This window comes from Macrobrachium rosenbergii, chromosome 50, assembly GCF_040412425.1.
Source record: "Macrobrachium rosenbergii isolate ZJJX-2024 chromosome 50, ASM4041242v1, whole genome shotgun sequence".
Classification (NCBI taxonomy): domain Eukaryota; kingdom Metazoa; phylum Arthropoda; class Malacostraca; order Decapoda; family Palaemonidae; genus Macrobrachium; species Macrobrachium rosenbergii.
The window spans coordinates 5,729,082-5,751,500 of NC_089790.1; the positions used below are offsets into that span (position 1 = coordinate 5,729,082).

The 22,419-nt window shown below is 37.0% G+C and overlaps 1 protein-coding gene across 12 annotated transcripts in view; it reads right to left on the reverse strand.

The window, feature by feature from the left end:
• Nucleotides 1–22,419, reverse strand: part of LOC136832534 (calponin homology domain-containing protein DDB_G0272472-like) — a 272,974-nt gene that overhangs the window by 53,431 nt on the left and 197,124 nt on the right. For 5 of the 12 annotated variants that reach the window (XM_067093492.1, XM_067093487.1, XM_067093499.1 and 2 more), the window contains exon 1: nucleotides 5,860–6,015. The exons of 1 other annotated variant lie outside the window; for it this stretch is intronic. The gene's annotated coding sequence lies outside the window, so the exon portion shown is untranslated. Of the gene's footprint in view, nucleotides 1–357; nucleotides 456–5,368; nucleotides 6,028–22,419 lie in introns of those variants that run through there. 6 more of the 12 variants (XM_067093501.1, XM_067093488.1, XM_067093484.1 and 3 more) reach the window with 5 other exon arrangements.

Sequence of the window (22,419 nt, forward strand, 5' to 3'; positions counted from 1 at the left end):
GTCTTCATTTTTATGCAGTAGAAGTAAATTCCAAATTCCAATATCCCTATCCTATTTGCTTTATCTTTTTCAAACTACAAACCTCTGACCCTTTGAGTGTATTAAATTTCTAGTTTTTAACCCACCAGAGTCGACTAAGCACCAGGTACATAATCAACTTTGACACAATGGGTTTCAATGGAAGGCGCCTAAATCAGTCTTCATCCGTCGGAAATCGAATGCGGTTCCTCGCATTTAGAAAGGCCAGGTACCCAAAAATGGCGGTAATATATGAGAGGATCATGACGAAAAGAATCGCCCCTACAGACGTTACGTATCGCCACAAAGCTCGGTCCGAGGCGCCCTCATTCTACATACCTCTATTTTCACCAGTGGAGAGAGGCTTGACCCGGCATGGACGACGGCAAGTCTATACGTGGAGTCTGTTTCACAAACACTACCTGTGTTACACACAACTGAAACAAGTATAGGGATACACATCGTTACCTTTATCTTACAGGATACAATTTTATATTCATCAATAATGGCTGTGTTACAATCTTATAATTACTGTGCAAATTGGTTCACGATGACCTGTTAATGAAATCCAATAACAGAAGATTCCTCTGATGACACGTGAAAAGAAAAATTGCTGGTTCATGAGGCTACCTAATAATAATAATAATAATAATAATAATAATAATAATAATAATAATAATAATAATAATAATAATAATAATAATAATAATAATAATAAGTGAAGCAGGTCCAACAGACCACTTGATGGTGCCACAAGGTAGCAACCGTGTTTTTCCTTTGTTCTGAACAGAGACCCTTTTACACAGGTGTCTGTGGCGCACATCTGCTGTAGAGGAACGCGAATCGCCACCAAAGATTACAGCATTTCGTATCGTCGATTTTGAATCTGTCCACCCAGAAAACTTCCGGTGGCTGTGGCATGCGAAGAGAGAGAGAGAGAGAGAGAGAGAGAGAGAGAGAGAGAGAGAGAGAGAGAGAGAGAGAGAGAGAGAGAGAGAGAGAGAGAGAAATTTTTCAGAGTCTGACAGTCACGAAGACACCAGTTTTTAGAAAAACAATATTTGGAACAATTCTTGGAATTAAAATTGTTGCTATGGGACAAAATAATTTAATCTTTGTTATTTGAAAACTAATGACTAAAGAGAGAGAGAGAGAGAGAGAGAGAGAGAGAGAGAGAGAGAGAGAGAGAGAGAGAGAGAGAGAGAGAGAGAGAATTTTCAGAGTCTGACAGTCACGAAGACACCAATTTTAGAAAAACAATATTTGGAACAAAATTCTTGGAATTAAAATTGCTGCTATGAGGAGAAAATTATTTAATCTTTGTTATCTGAAAAATAATGACTTCAAACGACATCAATGGAAAAGTACAATATTTCTGCATAATTTGTTGCCGTGTTACGTACTCATTCATGTGACAAAGTGACCTGATTTCACTGTATAATAAAAGTTCTTTTATCATACACACGCACACACACATATATATATATAAATAAATTTCTGAATTTCTGACTCACATCGGGACCGAACCCCGGTCTTTCAAGTGAGAGTCCAGGGCGTTATCAATTCCTCTACACAAGTCATAAAAGAAGTTGGAACCTGCTTCTTTTATGACTTATGCGGAGGAATTGCTAACACCCTGGACTCTTACTTGAAAGACCGGGCGGGGTTCGGTCGGGATGTGAGTCAGAAATCTATTTCTGTAAAACTCGTCCCCATGTGTTCATTTCCGTTGTTTTACTTTTTCCTTCGTGACACTTGCCTTTATTTATACATTCATCACGTTCCATATCTTCGTGATTAAGTTATACATACATATATGTGTATGTATATACATATAATGTATATATGAGGAATAGCTAGAATTATGGGTAAATGTATTGGTATTTTTTGTGACGATCTCTACCTCCTAAAACCAGATTACAGAAGATTCTAGAATTTGTTGGCAGTCTTCACTCGGGGTTACAAAAGGAACATCTGGTATATATTTCACTTTATTACTATCGTATAAGCTCCAAGAAAGCTCTATAAACCTTACATTTAGCAGCAGTAAGAATTTTAAATCACCAATTCCTTTTGGGTAAAATCTGTTTCAGACTTCGTGAAACTGTAAATATATTCACTCGTGTATTAAGCCTTTTGTGCACGTATCCCAAATCTTTTAGATGTAGCGGTATACGTTTTATATTTAGAATTAAAGTGAAGAGTAGCAAGTAAAAATTAAAGGTGGAAATAGCTTCCGTTAAAAGATTCATTTATTTTTACGGGTAGAATTCAGAACAGGAAAACTGCATGGTGCCCAGTTTCCCATGTCCTTACGAAGAAGAAATTGACTTATTTCACTGATCAATAAAGAAAACAAGAAAGAAACGAGTTCCAATTAAAGAATAAATTACTTAATGAGTAAATATGAATACGCGACTGTAAATAAAAATAATATACATTAATTCTCGAATCTAAGAACTTATATACAGCAACTACTGTATGCCAGAAATCCAGAGACACTAACCATAAAAATAAATCAACTGGTGTATAATTTAAAATCTCACGCACCATATGCTAGACACACCTGTTCATCAGAACCAAAATATATGGGTCAGTCACCTTTACTATGAGGCAGAGGTCCGGCGGTTTTAGAGTTATTCATAGAGCAGGGGTTCCCAACCCCACTAAGATGACGAGCACCCACACAGAGGTTTTTTGAAGGTAATTACGAGAGGTCCACCGCAGTTTTGGAAATTGTAAAGCAGTCCGCGGTACGACTCACTTCATATCCCACACACATTTGAGATTACTCACATACAAGATTTTCACAAATAAAACTTGTAAAACGTGGATATTGTTTGAAATATATTACCATTCACGATACTTGTACATTGGAATTGAAATATAATGAGTAAAAAGTGAGCTGAAGTTTTCTGTACAGCTTATAATGCTCCATGAAACTCTCAGCTACGGCTCATGAAACTCTCAGCCGCGGCCCATGAAACTTTCAGCTACGGCCCGGTGGTGGCCTGTGTTGTTGGCACTATAGCGGTGCCAGACGCACGATCATGGCTAACTTTAACCTTAAATAAAATAAAAAAACTACTGAGGCTAGAGGGCTGCAATTTGGTATGTTTGACGATTGGAGGGTGGATGATCAACATACCAATTTGCAGCCCTCTAGCCCAAGGAGTTTTTAAGATCTGAGGGCGGACGGAAAAAGTGCGGACGGACAGACAAATAGCCATCTCAATAGTGTTCTTTTACAGAAAACTAAAAATTAGGCCAAAGGCCAAGCGCTGGGACCCACGAGGTCATTTAAGTTGGAAATAATGTTGAAACAATTGTTAGGAGAGGGTGGAGAGTAAGATGGAAGAAAGAGAATATGGACGGAAGAATAGTAAAGGGGTTCCAGCTAGGGGTCGAAAGGACGCTGCTTGCAGTGCACTGCGTGAGGCGCAATAACGGCACTAGCCCCCTCCCCCCGGGGGGGGCAATGCTTGTTCTTCATACATATGGATATTTAATGGGATATAGTGGAAATGTTTGCCTCTGAATATAACATATAATAAATAAAATAAATTTGTTTTAATATATAATAACAAAGGAGAAAAAATCATCTTACGGATACATTCCCCAAATAAATTTCAAATGTTAAAAGGGCCCGTTATATTGGCCTCCAACACTGACAAATAATTCTCATGTTGCAAAGTTATTCTACAGAAATATCCACTATTCCAGTGATCAGGCTCATGTTACTGGATACTTCTGAATACTTGTCAAGGCAAGTGAAAAAACAAAAAAGTAAGACCAGTAATTCTCTTGGGTAAACAAATAACAAGTTAACTTTTGAAACTGAAGTGTTTTGATAATGAACTCCATCTGAACAAAAGAATCACGTACGAAACTGATTGAAGATTTAGATTTATTTGAACACTCACTTTACACGTCTCATGCAGTGATGTACAGATGCTGGCTCTTTAAAATACTATATTGCCCAGTATGTTAAACAGACTGTGATGTAAATGAAAAACATAAAAAAAACTAGTTCAAAATTGAACTATAGTAACAATAAAGCTGAATGGGGATTCAAAAGGGACCGCAAATAGCTGATTGTAGCAGTAACTCTCTCTCTCTCTCTCTCTCTCTCTCTCTCTCTCTCTCTCTCTCTCTCTCTCTCTCTCTGCATAATATGGATGAGAATGCTAGACCTGACTCAAATGGATGATTGTATTGCACTATATCTTACATATTAATTTAAAAAAAAAAACAATAAAAAAGCGCATTCCACCACATAGTCAAGGTGCATACCACAGAATACTAAACGTTACTAAAAGGTTAAATAGAAAATACTGAGAAAATGACAGTATAAAGCGAAGGAATGACCAAAAAGATATTAAGCCAAGTACGACTGTACTGAGATACTGCTATCTTGAAAAGACTGAAACCCAAAGAAGTTGATGGCATATTGACACTAAAAATTCTAGGTCATTCATAAACTCCTAAAATTTACTAACTTGGCAAGTTTAAGCTTTAAATTAAGTGCCGAGACATCCACCCGTGCAAAGTCTTCAGAAGCAAGTATTCAAAGCCACAGGTAAGAAGCCCACCAGGTATAATAAGGTGTACCGCAACGTCACCCCCTTTCCAAATTGATGCATTATACGGTCCTATTCTGAGTGACAAAAGTGAGGGATGAATAAGTCTCTTTCTTGTTCAGAAGAATCCAGAGTATCTGGTTCTGTGCGTTCGGGAAAACTGTGCCAAAGTGCAAAGGGACGCTCCTCTAAAATTTGCATGTTTCTGACGCTGTTGGTTCATTATATTATCCCGGTTGCTTATTTAGGGCTGTGCAGCCGTGAATATTGCACGGACCGAGTGCCAAAAGATATTTGGTAGTTGTACCCAAGGCAACTGAGTTTTTTCACCTCTTTCCTTGCCGTCGTTGCTTTGCGCTGAATTGCAACTGCAGAACGTTTCAGCTTAGGAATAATATGTGTGTGCTTTCCTCTCCCGCGGGATAGGTATGTCCAGCAACAATATATGTATGTATGTATGTATGTATGTATGTATGTATGTATGTATGTATGTATGTATGTATGTATGTATATACATTAAAAATAAAACCTCCGAAAGTTCATTAAAGTATAGGCGAGTCCAATGATTCAGTTTCCCTTACGGTAGCCCTCCCGGGCAACAGCGTGTCCGATTTCTTAACAGTAAATTGCCAAGGCACGATAAAGAACTTGCAGCATATCTCCCATCTCATATTTGTCTATACAACTTCTTTAACTTTACTTTGCTCCAATTTTCACAAAGAGCAGTTCGTCTGGGGAACCCCTACCTTGCGAGTCTGAAAGTGTGATGCATTGGTTTTGGTAAACTAATCCAATAGGAATCTTTTGACGGAATGAACTGATTGATTTAATTATAGGCTTGTCAAGCTGGCGTCTCAACGTCATAAGTCATCGACGCAGATTTCATATAATGGCAATAATCCCAAGGACGACAAAACCAGAATTTTTCATGAAGAGTCATAAGTAACTGCTTTCCCTCACAGAGACACTGAAACTTTGGTAGGTTAAAGTATTTGTTCCTTCTAACTGAGTTTTCTGGGATTAAAGAGATACTTATTCCTTCTAATTGCGTTTTCTAGATAAAAAAAAAAATATAAATTGCAATCTGTTTACGTAACTACTAGAATATTTCGTTAACAGAAGCAAAATGCATGACCATGATAAACATGGTATAAAAATATAATAGTTAAAACGGTACAATTACTTCCACTTAAAACTGACAAAAAAAGGGCACCTGCCTTCTTTCTCCTCTACGTAAGAGACACGAAAGTCAGTTTCTCACCCACTGTCAAGAGCAGCACAGATACCACATCACATCCAGTCTTAAAAATGCCTTGTTTTGACAAAGCGTCCAAACGTCAGGCGAAACAGCCGCACAGTTGGCCAAAACAGAGACAGAAGGAGCCCAATTATAATGCCACGAAGCAGGCGTCACACCACTTGAGAATCTGAAGCAGGATGAGCGCACATAAATTATCTAGAATGAAAAAAGGCTGTCCTGGTGAATATAAGATTATGATCTTCATATTAATTTAAGTTGAAAGGTTTAAAAATACAGTCACAAAGGAGCAAGGGAAATTGGAGTAATGTACAAAAACAAAAGCGAAGGCACAAAACACCGATCCCAAAGGGGTTTTGTGACTAGGGTCTACGGAAAATGGGAAAATACGCAAAACCAGACAACCAGCAATCAAAGGAAGGTTGCAAAATCGTCATATACCTAGGCTGAAATTACGACCAGAGAGAGAGAGAGAGAGAGAGAGAGAGAGAGAGAGAGAGAGAAAATATGATTTCGACCACAAAATGAAGAAGTTCCTACAAAATTATCCGAATTTTAAAAAGCAATCCATTACGTTTGACAACTTCCCAAACGCTGGCATATTTAACCAGAAAGTTTGATCATGAGAGTTAAAAATACTTTTTTTTATGTTTAGAAGCAGTTTTTGGATTGTGGAATTTCTTAAGCGGTGTACAACGAATCCGTGTCTCTGTCAAACTCTCGTCACTTATCAAACTTACACGTTTCCTTCCTTTCTCTTTTCTCCTCTTTACAGCCTAATTTAATCTTATCTTCAATACCTAAACAAAACACTTATCAGTAGAGAATAAAAAATGGGAGAAAAACTGAGGTTAATGAACTTAATTTAATGGTTCAATGTGTGAAAACGGACTTGGCGTGAAGTTGCGTTCCTTTCACTTGTGGCCGAACCAAACCAGTTTTTGTGGAAAGGTCAAAAGGTGCATGTGTGGTATCTCAGACAACAACTAGGTCATGTGAGCGAATAAAGCATCGAATGAGAGAAATATTGAAAAAAAAAAGTTATTCTTACTGTTTCTTTCATCAGATGCTTTATTCACCTTCCAATAAACAGAATAACCTACGATCATATGATAATCGTGCTTCTTTGGGGTTGAATGATTTTGGTTACCTGAAGTGAAGCTTATACACCTGGCAGTGTGCTTGACCTTGAGCCAAAACTTTCACCCAAAGATCTCCGTTCTTCTTTCTTCTTCTTCTTCTTCTTCTTCTTCTTCTTCTTCTTCTTCTTCTTCTTCTTCTTCTTCTTCTTCTTCTTCTATTAAAGGATTTGCAGACCGTAACGATAATCTGAGTAAATGCTACTTATAGTTTTAATTTTCTTCAGTGATAAGAGCAAAGTAAATCTATCCTTTAAAGTTTCACACACACATGCATACACGCACACAAACAAACAAACAAACACACACATACGCATATGTATACATACACTGTATATATAAATATATATACATATATATATATAATATGTATGTATATATATATATATATATATATATATATATATATATATATATATATATATATATATTGTGTCTGAGATAGAGCACCTACGTACTTCATCTGCTCTTAAATTCTTTTCTCGTTTCGCTGTAAATTTTCTACATTGTTAAAGAGTCCTGCTTACGTAAGAAGCATACGAGACAAAAGTCAGGTACAGTGGAGAGAGAGAGAGAGAGAGAGAGAGAGAGAGAGAGAGAGAGAGAGAGAGAGAGAGAGAGAGAGAGGTATAATTCAAGGACAATAAACCGTCAACATTCTACCTGCGTCGCAACAAATCAAAACATATATTGTCAGAGATATTCCAGATTATCAATTCTGGATATATTTCTGGAAAAAGATTCCATAAATTCAATTCCTACAGAAACTATATGAATCGAAATAACTAAAAAAAAAAAAAAAAAAAATCCAAGGGCAAAGCAAAATGGCCCGGCAAGCATCCTAGCACCTTGGCAAACACTGTCGGGAGAGATACCTTTCAGCTTGGGCGGGATAGAATAAAGCCAGTTGTTTACATGGCCGAGAAGACACGCGTGTTTGGAGGGCAGCAAGGGAAGGAGATACAATAATGGAACAGATTCTCTCGCTGAAAACTGATTAATCACCGCTGTCATTGTTCTTCATACATCTCCCTTTGTAATTCAGTACAGGCACAGGTTACAAAACTTTGTAATTCAGTACAAGCACAGGTTACAAAACTTTGTAATTCGGTACAGGCACAGGTTACAAAACTTTGTAATGCAGTACAAGCACAGGTTACAAAACTTTGTAATTCAGTACAAGCACAGGTTACAAGACTTTGTAATTCAGTACAAGCACAGGTTACAAAACTTTGTAATTCAGTACAAGCACAGGTTACAAAACTTTGTAATTCGGTACAGGCACAGGTTACAAAACTTTGTAATGCAGTACAAGCACAGGTTACAAAACTTTGTAATTCAGTACAAGCACAGGTTACAAAACTTTGTAATTCGGTACAGGCACAGGTTACAAAACTTTGTAATTCAGTACAAGCACAGGTTACAAAACTTTGTAATTCAGTACAAGCACAGGTTACAAGACTTTGTAATTCAGTACAAGCACAGGTTACAAAACTTTGTAATTCAGTACAAGCACAGGTTACAAAACTTTGTAATTCGGTACAGGCACAGGTTACAAAACTTTGTAATTCGGTACAGGCACAGGTTACAAAACTTTGTAATTCAGTACAAGCACAGGTTACAAAACTTTGTAATTCGGTACAGGCACAGGTTACAAAACTTTGTAATTCGGTACAGGCACAGGTTACAAAACTTTGTAATTCGGTACAGGCACAGGTTACAAAACTTTGTAATGCAGTACAAGCACAGGTTACAAAACTTTGTAATTCAGTACAAGCACAGGTTACAAAACTTTGTAATTCAGTACAAGCACAGGTTACAAGACTTTGTAATTCAGTACAAGCACAGGTTACAAAACTTTGTAATTCAGTACAAGCACAGGTTACAAAACTTTGTAATTCGGTACAGGCACAGGTTACAAAACTTTGTAATGCAGTACAAGCACAGGTTACAAAACTTTGTAATTCAGTACAAGCACAGGTTACAAAACTTTGTAATTCGGTACAGGCACAGGTTACAAAACTTTGTAATTCAGTACAAGCACAGGTTACAAAACTTTGTAATTCAGTACAAGCACAGGTTACAAGACTTTGTAATTCAGTACAAGCACAGGTTACAAAACTTTGTAATTCAGTACAAGCACAGGTTACAAAACTTTGTAATGCAGTACAAGCACAGGTTACAAAACTTTGTAATTCAGTACAAGCACAGGTTACAAAACTTTGTAATTCGGTACAGGCACAGGTTACAAAACTTTGTAATTCAGTACAAGCACAGGTTACAAAACTTTGTAATGCAGTACAAGCACAGGTTACAAAACTTTGTAATTCAGTACAAGCACAGGTTACAAAACTTTGTAATGCAGTACAAGCACAGGTTACAAAACTTTGTAATTCAGTACAAGCACAGGTTACAAAACTTTGTAATGCAGTACAAGCACAGGTTACAAAACTTTGTAATTCAGTACAAGCACAGGTTACAAAACTTTGTAATTCGGTACAGGCACAGGTTACAAAACTTTGTAATTCAGTACAAGCACAGGTTACAAAACTTTGTAATTCAGTACAAGCACAGGTTACAAGACTTTGTAATTCAGTACAAGCACAGGTTACAAAACTTTGTAATTCAGTACAAGCACAGGTTACAAAACTTTGTAATGCAGTACAAGCACAGGTTACAAAACTTTGTAATTCAGTACAAGCACAGGTTACAAAACTTTGTAATTCGGTACAGGCACAGGTTACAAAACTTTGTAATTCAGTACAAGCACAGGTTACAAAACTTTGTAATGCAGTACAAGCACAGGTTACAAAACTTTGTAATTCAGTACAAGCACAGGTTACAAAACTTTGTAATTCAGTACAAGCACAGGTTACAAAACTTTGTAATTCGGTACAGGCACAGGTTACAAAACTTTGTAATGCAGTACAAGCACAGGTTACAAAACTTTGTAATTCAGTACAAGCACAGGTTACAAAACTTTGTAATTCAGTACAAGCACAGGTTACAAGACTTTGTAATTCAGTACAAGCACAGGTTACAAAACTTTGTAATTCAGTACAAGCACAGGTTACAAAACTTTGTAATTCAGTACAAGCACAGGTTACAAAACTTTGTAATTCAGTACAAGCACAGGTTACAAAACTTTTCAATTCAGTACAAGCACAGGTTACAAGATTGTAATTCAGTACAAGCACAGGTTACAAAACTTTGGCGGCAGTTATCAGGAATGTACTGTAAGTGTAGCTAATAGCTTACAGGTGGCCAGATACCAAGTGTCTCTATAATCACGCCAGACGCTAAACAAAATGAAAACACACGTTTGTGTTTTTCACCAAACACGCAACGATTCAGTTACAGGATTAGGAAGATAATTCTAAAATTTAGTCACAAAAGGAAAAAAGCTTCTTGAAAACTTTCGTCTATGAACATTAAGTCAGGTCAGAACTTGGAAAGGTGACCACAAATGAAAGTGAGTCACAAACCTCTGTCACAGAAGTTCTCAGTACCATCTGATAAACTGCCATAGGCATCTGGCGTGTGTGATAGTTAGTCCCAACGAGGCATGAAGCAATGCAAGCGAGCATCTCCTTCACAAGGCATCCCTCATTCATCCCAGCCAGTAAAAATTCAGCATGATCAACATTCATGCCGAGATAATTCCTATATAAATTCATCTTTCCAATTTTACGAAATTTTCAGATTCATATTTTTCACAATGAAAAAAAATAAAAAATATTAATTCCATGAGTGTCATGTATTTAACCCATTACTAAGTAAGTACGGTGTTTACAATGCTCAAATTTGGGTAGGAAAAACGAACAGAAGTCCCTAATTCTTTTAGAAATTGATGTCATAATGCAATAGCAACTACAACAACAACAACAATATAATAATAATAATAATAATAATAATAATAATAATAATAATAATAATAACTTTTAGCACCTTCCTCATCCAACGAATATTCAATGGCATGCTATTTACAACACAGGATTAAAATGATAAAAAAAAACATAGCTCTACAACTTGTATGAGAGAGAGAGAGAGAGAGAGAGAGAGAGAGAGAGACACTCAGTCAGTCAGTCAGCTGTCCGCCGGTGACAAAAAAAGAACGGGTATGTGGTTCATTCAAAAGAATGAATGCGAGAAAAACCCGTCAGAGTACTACACAGTACTTTGGCAGCCTCTGAACAAACGAGCAGCGGTACGAAGCGCGCGTGAACGACGCCTGTCATAAGCGGGACCGACATTTTTGGCAGGAGCGCAGGATTTTTCGCCAGTACGCGTTGGGTATGAAGTAAGGTACTTCTTTTTATTGCCTGTACTATGAGCAAGGGAAGGGAAAAATGAACTACTCAGTGAATGGTTTATTACAAACATTCACGCACACACGCACACGCACTATCTATCTATGTATCTATCTATCTATATATATGTATATATATAATATATATACATATATGTAAAATTATATCTAAATATAAATATGTATATATAAACATATACAAATAAAGACAAAATCCACGGAGGAAAGAGAAACAATCGAGTACTGCAAGGCCTTTCGACTTATCGTCCTTTAATTAGCAGAGTAAAGGACGATAAGTCGAAAGGCCTAGCAGAACACTCCATTGTATCTCTTTCCTCCGTGGATTTTGTCTTTATTTATGTATTCATCACGTTCCATATTTTCGTGATTCAGGCATACATATACATATATATATATATATATATATATATATATATATATATATATATATATGTGTGTGTGTGTAATATAATTATCTATATGTACTCGGACTTATATTTAAATCCGCCGATATTTTTCATCTTCTCAATAAGACTACACAAACCTTACTGATAAAATTAAATAAATAAAAAAGTAAATAAGTAAATGGAAAGATTTATAGATTTTTATCTTGTAAAACTGAAATCAAGCAAAGTTAAAGCTAAGATAAATTTTCAGACGATTAAAATTTGTTACGCCTAAAGCAATGGAAAACATTCAAATGTTCAGATGACTTGAACTGAACTGAATATAGAATTTAGGCCAAAGGCCAAGCACTGGGACCTAAGAGGCTATTCAGCGCTGAAACGGAAATTGACAGTAAAAGGTCTGAAAGGTGTAACAGGATTTGCACCTCGCATTTGCACTATGAATCAGTTGTTAGGAGAGGGTGGTAAGTAAGATGGAAGAAAGAGAATATGAAAGGAGGTACAGTAAAAGGAAAAAGGTTGCAGCTAGGGGCCGAAGAACCTTAAGTAATGCCTGCAGTGCACCACATGAGCACGGCACTAACCTCCTCCGGGAGGTTCAAATTGACTTGCATGTGGGTTCTTGGTTACAGTCAGGTTTGTAATCATAATTCTCAACATGATTACTAATTTTCCTTATTAAAAATCTTTAAAATCTAGTGAATTTTCATCTTGTGGTTTCGTAATGAAAACAGAGATTACCCTGGAAAGTAATAAAAACAGAGTATACTGAAGAAGGTAAGAAAAATGGACAATTCTTATCAAGCTCCTTCAGCAAGTTGGGAGTAGTGCTGTTCTTAGAATGCTAATGTACTTGGGATTGCTATTATCTCGAGATAGTTGGTCCAAATATAATTTGTAGATACGGTAGGCTACAGTATTGCAGTGCCTCTCCTCCATGCTCCAGTAGTTCGGCTAATACATCACCCAGTCTAAGTTCATTGCTTTTTTTTTCATGGCTATTTTATATCCATTCTTTTTGGTTCTACATTTTCTTTCAATCCCAGTTAACAAGACCATATTGTGCCATATAGCAGATCTAGAAACGTTCCATTTGTTATTTAGTTTTCGACACCGTATCCTGGTTTACCGAGTTGCCTATCATGATAACTTTGCAGTACTGTAAGAGGTTCCATCTTCGAGTGTCTAAATGAATTTTTTCTCTAGTTTAGTGCAAGGACCTTGAACTTATTTTTATTTTCCACCGAGAAATGAAACGAAATCAATATAATGTCCGAAAGCATATTATATTTAAGTTACCCAAATAATTCGAAGGCTTACTAGTTTTCTTTTTCTTGCTGCTATCGAAAATGTACTACATTTACAGGGGTAACTGAGTTATATATATTTGTATGAAAAGTGTTTATACTATTTTGAGTAACAGACGGTTGCTTCAAAAAACCGTTGCCACTTCTACATTCATCCACTTGGTGACGAATCACGGATGTACTCTTTTGTGAAGAGAACTTCAACAAATTTAGCCGCTTGATATAACAGACCAGATTGTTTATCATCGAATCCTCCAACCTCAATCACACACTGAGCAAGTTACTCAATTATGTTGCGTGCCTACCTGAATTTTTAGTTTTCTGTAAAAGGAAACTATTGTGACGGTTTTGTCTGTCCGTCCGCGATTTTTCTGTCCACATTTTTTGTCCTCCCTCAGATCTCAATAACTACTGAGGTTAGAGGGCTGCAAATTGGTATGTTGATCATCCACCCTCCAATCATTAACCATATCAAATTGCAACCCTCTAGCCTCAGCAGTTTGTATTTTATTTAAGGTTAAATTTAGCCATAATCGTACTTCTGGCACCGATATAGGTACCAACAACACAGGCCACCACCGGACCGTGGCTGAGTTTCATGGGCAGCGGCTGGAAGTTTCATACAGCATTATACGCCATACAGAAAACTCGATTGCGCCGAAGAAACTTCGGTGTATTTCTTACTTGTTTATTGCTGTACAATGGTCTTTCCGATTTAGCAGTTCTTGCAGCTTCTTCATGGATACATGAGCACACAGATTTTAACACGTACAGTACATAACACAAATACGTTTAAAACTAAACAACAATTAAGAAAACTAATATCAATGATAAAGCTATATGTGGAAATTGGCAATACTCTAACAAATTAGATTAAATTAATGGAAAAATAAAGATAATTCAGTGCAGAAATTACCTTTTACAAGAAGCGGGAAAAACTCAACGTAATTGAAGAAGCCGAAAACACATTAAGTATGAAAAATCCCTCTGATATATATACTACTGAAAAGGCTTCAGAAAAGTTCTGCTGAATTTCATGGATTTTTTTATTATTAGAATCGACATCAGCAATTCCAACCATCATCTTCTACTAACTGACGTAGAGCAGGTGTGATTACACCATCAATAAAGTTTAAAAATACATTTCAATTATCTCTTTATCTATCGTTAACGACACACTTGAAAGATTTCGTTGTATCAGTTACTTAACAATCCTGAAATAAATAAGAAACACCTTTCTATCTTGAATGCAGAGGAGAGTAATCGACTCCTTACTTTACAAGAGCTCGTGGCAGTAACAGCGACTGGAGAAAATCGCATTCAGTTAGCTAATAAAAAGTCTTCAAGCGATTACTCACTTTTGGTTACCAAAATAGGCCCGAGGTGATGAAATTTTTTTCAAAATAATTTGATGCCGTAGTTAAATCCACACTTAAATCTAAATCTGCAAATCAGTTCAATCTAAATATAAAGAAAAGTACAGCACCATCGAGTATCATCAGAATAGGCACAATGGTTTGCCATTCTACAGAGCTGATGTTTACCATTATTTGTTTTGCATTTGATGTTATCTGAGTGTTATTTTCAAATGCATTTTGCTGGACTTTTTCTCTACTGATTATGAATTCTTTATTTTTATCGCTTGCTTAGAAAGGCATTGTCATTTTTTAATTCTTCTGCAAGACTTTTTTCTCAACAACGATCATAACAATAACAATAAATACTGACCTTTGCCATTTTCAGCTTAACTCTCAGCTGTTCCAGGCTCCTGTAAGGTGCCTCACACAGCCCCGTTGCTAATGGTCTCTTCATTTGCTCACTCCTCCGGCCTTTCAGGCCTCAGTGTGACTCACTACCTCCCTCAACGGACTTCCCAGGTCAGTGACAAGTAATAGTAGAGGTCACGTGACCTTATATTAGGTCATCTATTTCTATTATAAGATGTATACGAGCAGCCAGGTCGTAAGGGCCGTTACGGTCCGTAGCAAGAAATCAAGAAAGTTTCGAAATTTTGTGGGACGGACAACATGGAGCTAGTTGGTTGGCTAGAGAGAGAGAGAGAGAGAGAGAGAGAGAGAGAGAGAGAGAGAGAGAGAGGATGCCCAATGAATGGAAGAATGAAGAATGGAGAGAAGAACTGCAGGATATGCAAACCAAATGGTATTTTGAATAACACAAAACACTTTATTTTGCTTGATATCATTTTAACGTAATGCTAACTTTTAACGTGTAAAAAAGCCCCGAAGTTTCTTCGGCGCAATCGAGTTTTCTGAACATGCTGCTACAGCGTATGATCGAGGCCACCGAAAATAGATCTAGCTTTCGGTGGTCTCGGTATAATGCCGTATGAGCCGCGACCCATGAAAGTTTAACAACGGCCCGGTAGTGGTCTATCCTATATCGTTGCCAGAAGCACGATTATGGCTAACTTTAACCTTATAATAGAAAAAAAATACTGAAGCTAGAGGGCTACAATTTGATATGTTTGATGATTGGAGGGTGGATGACCAACATACCAATTTGCAGCCCTCTAGCCCCAGTAGTTTTTAAGATCTGAGGGCGGACAGAAAAAGTGCGGACTGGATAACGTGCGGACGGACAGACAAAGCCGGCACAATAGTTTTCTTTTACAGAAAACTAAAATCTAGATGCAAAGACACAATTCCAATTAGAATGAACTCGAATGAGGTCCATGATCAACCCATCCATAAAACGACAAACATACAGAGGAATGGAGAGACTTCCACACTATAGATCTGAATATGAAGGACTGATGAAATCGGCAAATGCTGAGTTGGATATCTTCAGACAGCAATCATTAAATGTAAATATTATCTATGTACTGAACCTCTTCAGAAACTCACCTGAATGACTACTTAGTTCCACTTTATTTATTTCTCCTTCTTCACCAGGAAAGCAGTTCTTTGTCATTAATGTCCCCCTGACAAGATATAAGTAAGTTTGAGCTCATAAGCTTTATTAGAAAGTAAAGCTGACGTATTTCTTTGACGCTGGGACGCCGGGTCATTCTTTTGCGAGATTCCTAGTTGTCTACGAATTTCTACCCACGTCCAATAAAAAAGTTAAAGAAGAGTCCATTTAACGCAAAATTATGCTCTTGCAAAATAAGATACTCTATGGGAATTGCCATGTGCCAGGCATATCTCTCTCTCTCTCTCTCTCTCTCTCTCTCTCTCTCTCTCTCTCTCTCTCTCTCTCTCTCTCTCTCTTTTCACTATATGTCAACGGGAAAGGCAACTCAATGCCATTATCTATCACACAGTTGAAGGGAAAACATTAAGCAAAAAAGAAAATAAAAAATTGGGAAACTCAGCCATGAAAACATCGACAGATGAGCTCCAGGAAAAACTGTGTCAAAACACGAATAAAGGTCCCCTGAAATCTCAGACTTCTCATACAGCAGATTTTCCTAATTTCCTGGAAAGATTTGGGCCCCCATCCCGTAAATAAAGAAAAGCACTTGCTTCCTTCGGCAAATGTGTATTTTATAAGATATTAATAGTCACATGAACACATTTTTATGGAAGAAATAAACAGGCCATGCCTTAAATAACAAGCTTGACAGAGCAGAATGTTAGAAACTGAAAAGGGAACACAGAAGAAAAATTTCAGAACACATAAAACTGAGTACTACTTTCAGTCACGGCCCATGAAACTTTCAGCCACGGCCCGGTGGTGGCATGTGTTGTTGGCACCTATAGCGGTGCCAGACGCACCACTATGGCTAACTTTAACCTTAAATAAAATAAAAACTACTGAGGCTAGAAGGCTGCAAATTGGTATGTTTGATGACAGGAGTGTGGATGACCAACATACCAATTCGCAGCCCTCTAGCCTCGGTAGTTTTTAAGACCTGAGGGCGGAGAGGAAAAAGTGCGGACGGACAGACAAATAGCCATCTCAGTAGCTTTCTTTTACAGAAAACTAAAAATCAAACACATAGCCACCTCACTGCCACTAGCACCAATTACTTCAAAGAAAAAGCAGACAGAGATATATTTTTCCTGCGTGAGGCTGAGCGGCGGTACTCCTCGAACTGAGCGCTGGGTATGACGGCGAGAAAGAGACCCTATAGGTAACCTAATCACAAATTTAGTACCTTGATGGACAGGTGAGTTTCATCTTCATTTGGGAGAGAGTTCGCTGCACCAAGGGACGAGGGAATGTACTGTCTTGTATGTTATTGATTTGGAAACTACTGTCAAGAGTAGATGCTGGCCTGGGAAATTTCCTCTGTAAGTGAACGCGGACTTAAGATAGAAAGAGAGATGGAATATAGGGAAATTTACTCTCTAAGTGAACGCGGACTTAAGATAGAAAGAGAGATGGAATATAGGGAAATTTCCTCTCTAAGTGAACGCGGACTTAAGATAGAAAGAGAGATGGAATATAGGGAAATTTCCTCTCTAAGTGAACACGGACTTAAGATAGAAAGAGAGATGGAATATAGGGAAATTTCCTCTCTAAGTGAACACGGACTTAAGATAGAAAGAGAGATGGAATATAGGGAAATTTCCTCTCTAAGTGAACACGGACTTAAGATAGAAAGAGAGATGGAATATAGGGAAATTTCCTCTCTAAGTGAACACGGACTTAAGATAGAAAGAGAGATGGAATATAGGGAAATTTCCTTTCTAAGTGAACACGGACTTAAGATAGAAAGAGAGATGGAATATAGGGAAATTTCCTCTCTAAGTGAACACGGACTTAAGATAGAAAGATAGAATACAGGGTTTAGGCCAAAGGCCAAGCACAGGGACCTATGAGGTCATTCAGCGCTCAAATGAAAATTTTATAGGTTTGAAAGGTGTAACAGGAGGAAAACACCGCAGTTGCACTATGAATCAATTCTTAGGAGAGGGTTGAAAGGAAGATGGAAGAAAGTCCACAGACTAAGGAGGTCCGAGAAGTCCACAGACTAAGGAAATCCGAGAAGTCCACGGACTGAGGAAATAACGAACACAGAAACTGATTATCTTACGAATCAAGGAATAAATAACCAAATAACCAAAGAAATCTATTGGCTTCAGAAATCGATTAACTGAGTAACTACAATAATGAGTAGAATCCACTAAAGAAATAAATAATATTAAAAAGATTCCATTCCGGGGAAATTTTGAATAAAGTAATAAAGACTCTTGATTATCTATTACAAGGAAATCATCACTGACTCAAGACCCCTACTGAGTGAGGAAATATACCAACTGAGGAATCGCCCCAACTGAGGAAATGTAGTGACTGAAGAACTTTATTGACTAAGGGAATATATTCATATAAGAAACTTCATAAGGAAGTTTGTTGACTGAGGAATTCTATTTATAATGGAGGAAGCTATTATAAATGAAAAATTAAATTGCATACTGAATTTTACATTAATAAAAACAATGCATATTTATCCATAGCATTCGCGACATTCAAAGCGAATGTCATATTTCTAGGAAGACGGTAAGAAAAAATAAGTTATATATTTTTAGGATCAATCCCCGTGTAATAGCTGTACCGATTAAAACGTAATACAACTTAGCAAACAGATAAAATATTCTTTGGCTGTTCACAAGACAGAAGATAGTGGGAACGAAGTTATTATTATCATTAAAAAAAAACATCATTATTACTATTACAGTATTATTATTACTCATAATGTCACATTTTCTTACGTAACTACACAAAAATCCGTTGACCAAAATCACAAAACCTTTACTTCAATCTCCGTTCTCCTGAACAACGGGAAATCTAGTCGCCTTCTAATAATGGAATAAATTACCCCATGGGCTTTAAAAAAAAATACCTGTTTCCCTTCTTCCTTAAGTGAACATGTTTAATCTTAATTTCTCCCAACTTTGTCTACAATCTTTTCTGACCTTTATTTTTCATTTTCACAGTTTTATTATATATATGAAGCGGAGCAAAAGGTGTTCCTTTTCCATGTACCATTATCATTTGTTCGCTCTTCTTCAATATCTTTTATTTTGGCAACTTACGGACTAGCAGTCCAAAACTCATTAGGTATGAGACGTATTCTTTCAATTTCTTTCCTAAAATATTCGAATTTAGCGGATCTAAAAACTGAGATATAAAAGATAAACCTATTTTCTTATTTTCTCCTAGATAAACCTATTTTCTTATTTTCTCCTAAGTTACCTTGCCGTTTTGGGATCAGCAAGTCAAACCCCGATATTTATGATTTTAACTCTAATGCAAAGAGTGGCGCGACGCCCCCGGTCCAATCCTTAAAATTGTGGACCTGATCGGGCTACCACTCATCTCCCCCTCCCCCAATCCCGATACACAAAAGTGTAAACAGATGAAGACTGCAGAATTCCAATTACACTCCAAAAAAAAGAGTAATTTCTTTCCGTGTGAAGGCCGATGGAACGGATAACTCATTGTCCCGATCTTACCCAATTCCGAAAAAAAAGAGAGAAAAAGGGAAGGACAAAGTGTGATGACCAAGAAGAGGAAAACCATGATTAGATGACGGTAGATAAGAACAATCAAGAATAACCAAATGCAATGATGTAATACAGCGTCATCTATCCTGCACCTTTTAATTTTCGCCTTTCCTTTATCAAATCCTCTCTCTAAATATTCTTCAAAGCTAAAATTACAAGGACCGGATTCTCTCTTGTCGTTTATAACGCCAGCTAAGAAACTGACGGAGCTTGACGAGAAAAAATCTAAAGAAATCTATCAATTTGGTATATTTTTTTTTAAACGAAAAGATAAATATGAACCTCATCTATATAGCATTTTTAATTTACGGGTAATGTCAATCAAACATAAGAAAGAAAATGTTTACGTTACGGAATTTTGTGCATTGCGCATTATCCTCTATAAATTAAAAATGCTGCGTGGGAAAAATGAAAGAAAAACCTACAAACGCTGCTTACTTATATCTGTGTATATTTCATTCCGTTCATGGTAAAGTTTATTTCCTTTATATGCTTATTACACGGATTCCATGCACAATATGAACACAAATAAAATATAAATCTCCCCCGAGGGTCATAACGTTTTGACGAGACAAAAAAAAAAAAAAAATAAAAATAAAAATAAAAAAAATCGCTGCGTATTGAACAGACTCACATTCGAAGTGAAATAGCGATTGGAAGAAAAGCCTGTCATTTGTATCAGAAATTCCCCGAAGAAGACTGACGCGTAAAATACGCATTCCAAAATCATTCATGCTTACCTGACCACATGATGACCGCAATCTGCCATCTCTGTCTTTAACTTTAGGACGAGATATGATTCAAAGATTGCGGGATTCGTTTTTGTGTGTAAACTTCGACGCTCAAGAAGCACCTGAACTGTGACCTTAGCAATACCAATTTTATTTTGTGAATTCCTAATGAGTGATCATTCTTATGGTACGGGCTGACAGACCGTGAAATTGCATAGCAAGTTTCCCCGGATAGAAAAACTTCATTTGCAAAGGGAAAAGAAGAGGAAAGTAAGAGAGGAGTTGAACTGTACATAATAACAAATAACATATAACTGTATATAATAACAAATAACAAAGGACAAAACTGTATTATTAAATAACAGTGAAGAAGACTATTCTTAAAAAGATTTTATAAAACTGTACGTATAACTGTCAATATCTAACAAATACAGTAACAACTAAAAACAACATAAACTGAAAAAAGGGATATTAAAAAAGATTAAAGAGTACTTCAGTACAGAAAGTACTCTTTACATGAAGGGGGAACAAACTTGAAGCAATTTAAGAAACCGGAAATGCATCTCGCACCAATTAAAATTGAAAGTCAAAAAATAAGTTAACTCAAAATAGCAGAAACGGAAATAAAATTAATGTATAACTGTGACGTAGAATTAAAAGAATTAAACAGAGTTTTTTTAGATCATCGACAAAATGAGATAAGCAGACCTTGAAAGACCAAATACCATAACTCACATAATCTGGTCAAATTGTCTACAAACAATGTACTGCATTTCGCTGAAGCCAGTTTGTCTAGAAGACGAAGAACCTTACAGAAAAAAGGATGAAGAAAGAAGTGTGTTTAAATGGGGAACAAACGAGAGAGAGAGAGAGAGAGAGAGAGAGAGAGAGAGAGAGAGAGAGAGAGAGAGAGAGAGAGTAAATCTCTTTCCGTATGAAAAAGTCCTGAAAATTGTAAACTCGAAATTGAACTATCTCTACATAATATTAAAAGGGAAAGTGTTTGAACGGGTCATATCACAAACTGGGGGTCCCTGAGTGAGACAAGGTCGATGAAAGGGTTAAAATACCTGAAGTGGACCTTCCAACCCTCCGACCAACAAAAAGAACGCCAACTAGCTTTTCAGTAACGGGCCCTCATTACCGGAAAAGCATAAAAACGAAACTTTTTTTCATGCAACAGCCGACGGGACTAGCAACTTGATGTCCTTAACTAGTCCAGACGTGAGGGAATAAACAAGGAGTGGAGATAAAGCAACAAGCCTTAAGCCGTGCGGGTTAGGAGAGGGGTTGAGAAAGAGGCCATTGTGAGATTCCATTAACAAACAAGTAAAAAATGCGCCGAAATTTCTTCGGCGCAATCGGGTTTTCTGTATAACCGTTACAGTGTATAATCAAGGCCACCGAAAATAGATCTACCTTCCAGTGGTCTCGGTATAATGCTGTATGAGCCGCGGCCCATGAAAATTTAACCACGGCCTATCCTATATCGTTGCCAGAAGCACGGTTATGTTTACTTCAACCTCAAATAGAATAAAAACTACTGAGGCTAGAGGTTTGCAATTTAGTATGTCTGATGATTAGATGGTGGCTGATCAACATACCAATTTGCAGCCCTCTAGCCTCAGTAGTTTTTAAGATCTGAGGGCGGACAGAAAAAGTGCGGACAGAAAAGTGCGGACAGAATAAAGCTCAGACAGAAAAAAGTGCCGACAGAAAAAGTGCAAACAGAATAAAGTGCAGACAGAATAAACTGTGGACAGAAAAAGTCCGCACAGAAAAAAGTGCGGACAGAATAATTAGCGGACGGACAGAGAACTAAAAGTAACCGAACAAACTCCATACAATAACTTTCACATCTGCAAATGAGCACACACTTGACAAAAAAAAAAAATCCTACCACAAGTAATTAAGACTGCGACAACTGTGACAATACATGTGTTACAGTGAACAGTCTTTCCTTAGAAATAAAAGAAGAATAAAAGGTCAGACCTTAATATTGGGCTACAAAAATTGCGGAGACAGAACAGAACCAGTTGCTTGGCCGACCGGGGGGCGCTCAGCAGTCAAAACATAAACAAATAAACAAAAAAGAAAAAGGTGGATGCAACAAGGAAGTCAAAAACAGAAGTAAATGAGCTAAACTCATTTGATAGCTATGTGGTTGTTCAATGTCTTTACTAATTGCAATACTCGA